General features: G+C 40.7%; 1 long non-coding RNA gene across 1 annotated transcript; it reads right to left on the minus strand.

Moving 5' to 3' along the window:
* Positions 1-430: 430 nt before the first annotated feature.
* On the minus strand, positions 431-842 carry LOC116419439. The gene is made up of 2 exons (XR_004229752.1): positions 684-842; positions 431-560 (listed from the first exon to the last, which is right to left on the minus strand). It is a non-coding gene; the product is annotated as an uncharacterized LOC116419439 (long non-coding RNA).
* Between the last annotated feature and the right edge of the window lie 7888 nt (positions 843-8730).

The raw sequence follows: 8730 nt of genomic DNA on the forward strand, positions 1-8730 counted from the left end.
AGAAGGCTCAGACATACAAATACCCCTACCCAAGGACCCTAACACAGAGACCCTCTCCAGAAGGACTCAGACACCCAGGTACTCCTCAGAAGGTCCCAGATCCAGACCCCTCGCCACCCCTTATCAAGGACAGCAAGCAAGCACAGACTTTCTCCCAAAAAATTCATATATACAGACACCACTACCTCAAGGGCCTAAACACAGGCTCCTTCTCAAAGTTTGCAAGGACTCCTTATTTCTAGAACCAAAAGAAGGTTCTAGGAACCAGTTTGAAATAAAGGCTAAATAAACTCAAGAGGTTAGAGGGAATAGAGGAAGATTTTACCAGCTTTCCTTGCCTAGAATAGAAAAAGATACAGCCATGACTTTAGTCCCTGGACACCCTGCTTGGCCTCCCAGGGTGTGGCCTCCAGGAAACATTAGAGCTTTACCTTTGTCCATATAGGGAATTAAAGCATCCCAGAACTGGAAAGTACCTTGCAAGTCATCTGATCCAACCTCCTACTTTTAAGGAGGAAAAAATGTAGCACTGCTTAGCACGGGACTTGGAGTCACTACACCTAAATCAATGAATAAACAAACATTTATTAATCATCACTACATGGCAAGCATTATGTTGGATCTCACTGGTACTGAGGAGACCAAAACAAAAGTGAAAATGTTCCTGCTCTCAAGAGGCTTACCACATCCTGTGCCTATCCATTCCCTCTCATCTTGTTCAACTCTTGTTGATCCACCATATTCCAGAGAGTCTTCTCAATGTGTTTCTTCTCATCCTTCATTTTTGTCATATGACCAAAGTAAATATAAAGGAGTTAAGGGGAGGAGTGCTAGCCCTTGGGGGAAGGAGTCAGAAAGGACATTAAGTAAAAGATGGTGAGTAAGACTTGAAGAAAATTTGGATTTTACAACATAAAAATGAATAGGAAATATATTTTAGGCATGTGCAACAACAGCTATACAAAGGACCAGAGAGGGAAGGAAAGTGGAGAAATAGTACAAACTGTACTGTGGTTGAATGGTGTGTGTGTGTGTGTGTGTGTGTGTGTGTGTGTGTGTGTATAGAGGAGTACTATCTGCTAAGACTGGAAATGCTAACTGCATCAAATGGGGTCACCAAGACTCAAACACTACTGAATAACAACAATCCTCAGTGCCTATCTACTAAGACTGGAAATGCAGACTGCTCTGGATTGAAGGGTTTTAAAAAGAAAACAGAGCATTTTTTCTGTTCCTAAGGCTAATGGGGAGACATTTATCTTTTCCCCTAAATCTTCCCCATTTCACTTGAGAGTACCATCATCCTTCTAATGACCCAGTTTGACAATATTGGTGACCCCTCAGCTCATTTCTACTGGGTCCACATCACCCATCAGTTCCAAATCTTGTGCATTCTACCTCTAAAGCAATCCTGGAGTCTGACCCCTTCTCTCCACCCACACAGCCACTCCCAATTCAGGCCCTCATTACATCTCTCCTTGACTATTGTAATAATCTTCTCAGTGGCCTCCTGGCCTCAGATCTCTCATCACGCCGATCTACCCTCTGCACAATCACCCAAAGGATTTTTCTAAAGTGAAGTGTCTAAGGGGTCTAAGTGGCCCCTACTTAGTAAACTTCCCTTAGCTCCCAATTACCTCTAGAAGCAAATATAAGATCCATGAGTTGCCATTCAAAAAGCTATTCATGACTTGACCCCATCTTAGCCAAATTAGCCTGCTTACTCTTCCTCATGAACCGCTTTCCATTTCCTATCTCCATACTTTTGTACTGACTGGAATGTTCTTCCCCATCTCTGCCCTTTGAAATTCCTAATTTTTCTTTCCTTCTTTCTTTCTTTCCCTTTTTTCCTTCCTCCCTCCCTCCTTTCTTTCTTTCCTTCTTTCTTTCTTTCTTTTTATGATCCTAGAGTTTAATATCCCTTTATTAGTTTTAGATATATCCTACTGTGACATATTTAGCATGTATAGGACTGCTTGCCATCTTGGGGAAGGGGTGGAGGGAGGGAGGGAGGGAGGGAGGGGGAAAATCAGAACAGAAGTGAGTGCAAGGAATAATGTAAAAAATTACCCTGGCATGAGTTTTGTCAATAAAAAGTTATAATTATTTTTTTAAAAAGTTTTAGATATATCCAATAGAAAGATAAACAAAAAGATTTCTTCTAAGTCTCGAGTTCCTTCTGTATGGGGCTATTCCTGGCTTTCCCAGTCTTCTCCTCCAAAGTTACCTTGTATCTGCTTTATATGTGTTTTACACCTACCTATGTGTTTATGTTCAATCTTTAGGGCAGTGATTGTTTCCATTTTGTCTTTGTGTTCCCCAATACCTAGGCAACTATGTGTCAAAGCCCAACAATGCTGGGCTTGGAGTCAGCAGGATCTGAGTTCAAATTCAGTCTCAGACATTTACTATCTGTATCCCTAGGCAAGTCACTTAACACGTTTGCCTTAGTTTCTTCATCTGTAAAGTGAGCTACAAAAGAAAATGGAGAATCACTCTAGTATCTTTGCCAAGAAAACCTCAAATAGGTCACAGAGAGTCAAACACCACTGAATAGCAACACTCTTAAATACCTTGTGCAGTGCCTAATTAATTGAGGTTTGATTTGGTTGATTGATTGGCTGGTTGGTTGGTTGAATGATGGATCTAGAGAAGTAGGGCCTGGAAAGGAGAGTCAGGGAAGGCTTTCTAAAACAAAAGCCTACTCCTCAATCCTGGGGAGGGAAAAAAGAGCCAAGATTTCTGGGGAAAGAGATTGGAAAATGAACTGAATAAAAGTCAAATTTCTTCCACTGGAGAGGAGTTGAAACTGAAGAATTCCAGAAGACAATAAAGAAAATGAATGGAGAAGCCATGAAGTCTGACATGAGGACATCATCTCCAGGGCAAAGGATACGTCATTTAGTTTCCTTATCTGAGAATGATTTCTCTCTAAGTTCCTGAGAGTCCTTTGCTTCTGCCACACTCTATTTTGTATTAAATGTGTGTGTATGTGTATCCTATACATGTGTGGCTATAAACATATATATTTAGTCATTTACATGCATATATGTGTGTACATATCTATGTATGTGTATATAGGTATACTTGGTACATACATATGTGTGTATATATCTATGAATGTGTATATGCATCTGTGTGTGTACTTATATGTATTGTATACCTCTACAAATGTGTGTGTGTGTATATATATATATATATATATATATATATATATATATATGTCTTGTATATACAGATTCATATTCCCCCCCCCAAACTCCTTAAAGACTGAAACTGGGTTATTTCATTTTTATATCTCCAGTGCCTAGCACACAATAATGACTTAATCACTGTTTGTAGAATTGGATGGTATTGCATTGAAGTATATGTTTTAGCTTTGGGGGCCGGGCCTGGCCCAGAGAGGAATTGGCCAAGCCCCTGTCCCCAGGATGGGAGTGAGACTCATTTTTTTCCTCGTTTGTTTATATTGCCCTGAGCTTACTACCCACGACCCAGTGAGCTGCTATTAGCCTTCAGTAAGTGCAGGCTGTACAATCGATGACCTGGGAAGATAAACTCCCTGAATAGAGGAATCTGTCCCATTGAAAACAATCATTAGATCCCCAATCTGGCCCTGGTGTTTGTTTGCTTTCCTGGCAGACCTGCCCTCAGATGGCAGATCAGAGAGAAGCTGAGGTCATCAGATTCCTACCAGTGCCCGCCCAGCCTTCCATGGAACACCCCCTCACAGATATCTCTGTGACCACCTGCTCTAGCCTCCCCCTCCAAGGCAACTCTCTGCACCTCCATTCCTCTCCACCTCCATGCTACTCTGAGTCCACATATCTGTCCTCCCACCCATATTGTTTACACCTATATAAACCTTGCCTTCATCAATAATTACCACTGCCCCCATATCTGTTTTTAAAGCTTCTTCTGATTCTTTCCAGCTGCACATATCTATTCTCCCACCCAACCTTCATACCCAACATGCCTCACTTAGTGCTTAAGTCTTTAGTTCTCAGCATTGATCAGTCCCGATGGTCCGCATTGCTGCTCAGTTATCCTAGCCTCAACTCCCACCATGGTCAAAGTTCTAAAGTCAGCTCTATTTCCATTCCCACTGACCAAAACAATCAGATATCTTCCACAAGAAATTAAAGGAAATGAGAAAGGGGGAGGATCAGACCCTAAGGTAGACTTCCTGGTCCTGCTCTGACCCTCCCCAATCCCATCCCATCTGCTCATGTCACTTTTTCCTTTTCTCCCCCCCCCCACCTGCTCCCAGCAATGACTTCCTCTTATAAACCCCACATGTCTTAGTTCTTCACCACTTATATAAGATTATACTTATCCACATTGGCATCTTATTTCCCAGATAAATTTCTAGGTCCACAACAGCAGGGACTATACCTTAATCTAAATTTTACATCATGACCCTCAATGCCCAAGCACAAGGCTCCACATGCAGCAGCCTCTAAATAAAGGTTTGGTTAGGGAAAGATTCTTCTCCCAGCCAGTGCTCCAGGCTGCATCCCTCTCCTAGAAGTAGAAAGCTGAGGCCATCGCAATATGGGGATTCTTCTAAAGTCACACAGTCAGCACTTAAAACAGTGCTCAGCACATAGTAGGTGCTTAATCAATGTTTATTGACTGACAGATGACAGGTCACTAGCAAGGCTAAATGATAAGTATTTGTCTCTTCGATCCCAGATCAGTGTCCTTTCCACTACCTGGAATGTAATAGATTCTTGAATGAATAAATAAGTTTGCTGATCATTAATTCAAGGCTCATCTCAGATCCTACTTTCTACATGAAACCTGTCATGATTTCCCCACCCTTTCATTCAGTGATTTCTCCCTTCTCAAATTTTCCTCAAGCTATTGATTTAATTTCTCCTTTGCCCTATCACATTTTACTTGACACCATATTTGTGTGTGTGAGAGAGAGAATATGTGTACATCAAATACATTTCCCTATAGACCCTAAGCTCCACTAGGACCCTTGGATCCTTAGTACAAAGCACAATGCCCTCCTCCCTCCTTGCACACACAAGCATTCATACTTATATAAGTAGGTGATTTTGTTGTTGTTGTTGCTTAACAAATTCATATTAAACTGCATTGAGTCACAGACCCTCAGATTTGGAAAAGAAATTAGGTACCTTCTGTTCCAACCCACAGCTGCACAAGGATCCCCCATTAGTGACCACTCACCCTTAAGGTTAAAGATATCCAGGTAAGAGGAACCCACAGTGTGGTGACAAGAGACAAGTGATGGATCACAGGTTAAAGAATTCAAGACCTAACTCTATCCCGGATTGGACTCTCCCCTGTGATATTTACTACCTATGGGACCTTGGACAAATAATCTACCTTTTCTTTACCTCAATCTTCTCACCTCTAAAGTGAGAGACTAGACTTGAGGCAGCTATATGGTATATGAACTAGTTCTAAACCTAGTCAGTAAATCCTAAATTCAAATCCATCTTCAGGCACTTACTAGCTGTGTGACCCTGAATAAGCTATTTAACCTCTGTTTGCCTCAGTTTCCTTAACTGTAAAATGAAAATAATAATAATGTTTTCACACATCACATTTTTGTTTTTCACACACACAAATGTTTTTCACATTCAATAGCAATATACAGTGGGAAGCTTCCTAGATTTGGAATCCCATCCTAATTTTGTCACTGTGTGAGTTTAAACAAGTCACTATCCCTACTCTGACTCAATTTCTTCATATGTAAAATGAGGAATTTGGACCAGATGACCTCTAAAATTCCTCCAGCTCTAAATCTGTCATCTCCCAATGGTCTTAAGATTCTGGAGACCACCAAGTGAAGCTAATACAATAGATCTTACTATTCTCATTTTACAAATGAGACTGAGGTTCAGAAGTTGTGAATTCATAGAATCATAAATCTAGTGCTGAAAAGGACATCAGAGGTCTATCCCCTCACTTTACAAATGAAGAAACTGAGACCCAGAGAAGATCTCACAGGGAGTATATATCAGATGGGGAGATTTAAACCCAGATCCTTTGACTTACTGTTATCTCGCTCATGGTTAAATAGTTATTAAATATTGTAGTTGGAATTTAAAATCAATTTTTTCTTGACTAAAAGTATAACAATATTTTCTATTATAACAATGGAATTTAATTGATTTGAACTTAATTTAGAACTACCTTTTGGCTGACTACCAGATGGCTGGCTGGCAGACTGGAGGGATGGATGGATAGGTGGCCCCAGGAGCAAAAGATCTTAACTCACCCTTAGAGCTTCCTCCCAGCTTCTGCAAAGTTGCATTAACTGATGAGACAGCTACAGTAGGACCTGGCAGAAAGATTGGCATCATTGTTGGAGTCTAGGCTGGGTGTGAAGCTGAAGTTCCCTAGCTGCAGAGCAGAAATAGCTCTAGCTGTGGTTTCGGTCCATTATCAGGGCAGATAAAAGAAATGTCAGATTGCTGATGAAGGAGCGGTTGTTAGTTATTCCCTTACTATTCATTGGCATCTACCCTACCACTCCCCTGGCCTCCTTTTGACAAATTATTGCATTTTGAAGCTTTCTTTGTCCCTTTTCTGAGAAGAACTGGGAGGGACTGGAACCAGTACTGCTTTTTGTCATTTGTTGTAGAAGGAAAAGGAGGTGAGATGGGTCAGGTATTACTGTCTGGCATAAAAGCAAGAGATTTGATGAACTAGGTTTCCAAGGTTCAAGATAGGGGTATTGTGAGGGAGAGGGTATAATTGTGTGGGTTTCTGATTCCCAGTAGAAGATCAAGACCCAGCTCATGTATTACCTCCTACATGAAGCCTTCCCCCCCAGCTAAAAGTGATCACCTCCCTCATTAAATTTTCCTAGATATCTTTAGCTACATTTCTCCTTGGCCCCCATCACTCTCTAACTTGTATTATATTTATCTGTAGACATTTCATATTTCCTGATGGACTGTAATCCTCTTAAGAGGAGAGTTTATATGAAAAAGAATCACAGATTACAGGCAGCTATGTGTTATAGTGAATAATGTGAGATTCTAGCATTAGGAATATCTGAGTTTGAATCCTGCCTCAGATATTACCTGTGTGATCCGTTCACTTCACTTCTCTCAGCTTTACTTTCCTTATCTGGAAAATGGGTATAATGTAATAACACCTACTTCACAGAGATATTTCAAATGAGATAATATATGTAAAAGGTAAAAAAAATATCTTTTAAACCTTAAAGTACTCTATAAAAATTGCCAATTATAATTATCATCTAGTCCAAACCCTTTATATGACTACTCAGAACACTGAGGTCCAGAAGTGACTTGTCCATTGTCACACAGGTAGTAAACAGTAGAGCTGGGATTTCAACCCAGGGTCTTTGAAGCCAAATCCTGTTTGCCAAACTATTCTGCCTTCCTCTAAAAATAATGTTTTTGTCTGGAAAAACTTACGTGAACCAATGCTAAGTGATATGAACAGAACCAAGAGAACATAGTCCACAGCAACAACAAGATTATGTGATGATCAACTGGGATGGAGTTGGCTCTTTTCAACAATGAGGTGATTCAAGAGAGTTTCAATAGCTTTGTGATGGAGAGAGCCATCAATATCCAGAGAGAACTATTGAGAATAAATGTGGATCAAAGCATAGTACTTTCACCTTTTTTATTATTGTTGCTTTTTCTTCTTCTTCATGTTTTTTTTCCTCTTTTGATCTGATTTTTCTTGTGCAGCAAGATAAATGTGGAAATATTAGAAGAAATGTACATTTCTTTAACGTATCAGATTGCTTGCTGTTTTGGGGAGAGGGAAGAGAGGGAGAAAAATTGGAAAGTGATGTTTTGTCAAGGTAAATGTTGAAAACTGTCTTTGCATGTATTTGGAAAAATAAAAAACTATTTAAAAAGAAAAAAATTAAAATGTTGGTTTTTATCTTTGTATACGCAGTACTGGAAATCAGGCATATATGAGGCATTTTATTATTCATTTATTAAGGTCTGTTGCACGTTTAGTTGAATTTTTGTCAACAGCAAGTGTTCCATGCAGTCCCTGGTGTTGATTTTGTTGGGGAGGAGAAAAGAGAAGAGAATTAAAAAGAAGGAAAGAGAGCAGCACCTGCCCTTGGAGAACTCCCATACTGAAGGATGGATGACACAGGACACACACCCAAGGAATAGACAGCAAACTGGTGATATATGACAAGAATGTAGACTATATATGGAAAAGCTAGAAGAAAAAAAGTTGAACTTGGTGAAGTCAGTCAGGGAAGTCTTCCTGGACAACAAGCAAGATTAGAGGGAAGGAGAGTTCTAAGGTTGTAGGGCACTACCCTGGTTCTGGTTCCATTGCGACTAATATCATTGGGGATCCTGAGAACTGAGGAGGCTGCAGAACAGGAGGCAGTGAATGGGGAGATGGGCCAAGAAGGATAAGCTGAGAAGTGAGGAGAGCAGGTTCCAAGGCAGACTGAGGTGAGAAGACAACCTCATCTGTGGACTGGCATTTCCTGCAGGGGAGTAAAAACAAGAGGATGGAAGTATTTCCCAGGGAAACAAAGAAGGTTTTGGCCACCTCCTCAGAGTTTTGATTTCTTCTTCTCCCTTTTCCCTCCCCATGGGACCAGACATAATAGTGTTGGAGTGGGAGGGAGAGAGGAAGCTAGCCAGCAACCCTGCCCCCAGTTTCCCCCTTGTGCAATCCCTTTTCCTGCTCCTCTCCACCCAACAGCAGGCAGGGCACACATGCCTGAAGTGC

This window comes from Sarcophilus harrisii, chromosome 5 (assembly GCF_902635505.1).
Source record: "Sarcophilus harrisii chromosome 5, mSarHar1.11, whole genome shotgun sequence".
NCBI lineage: Eukaryota > Metazoa > Chordata > Mammalia > Dasyuromorphia > Dasyuridae > Sarcophilus > Sarcophilus harrisii.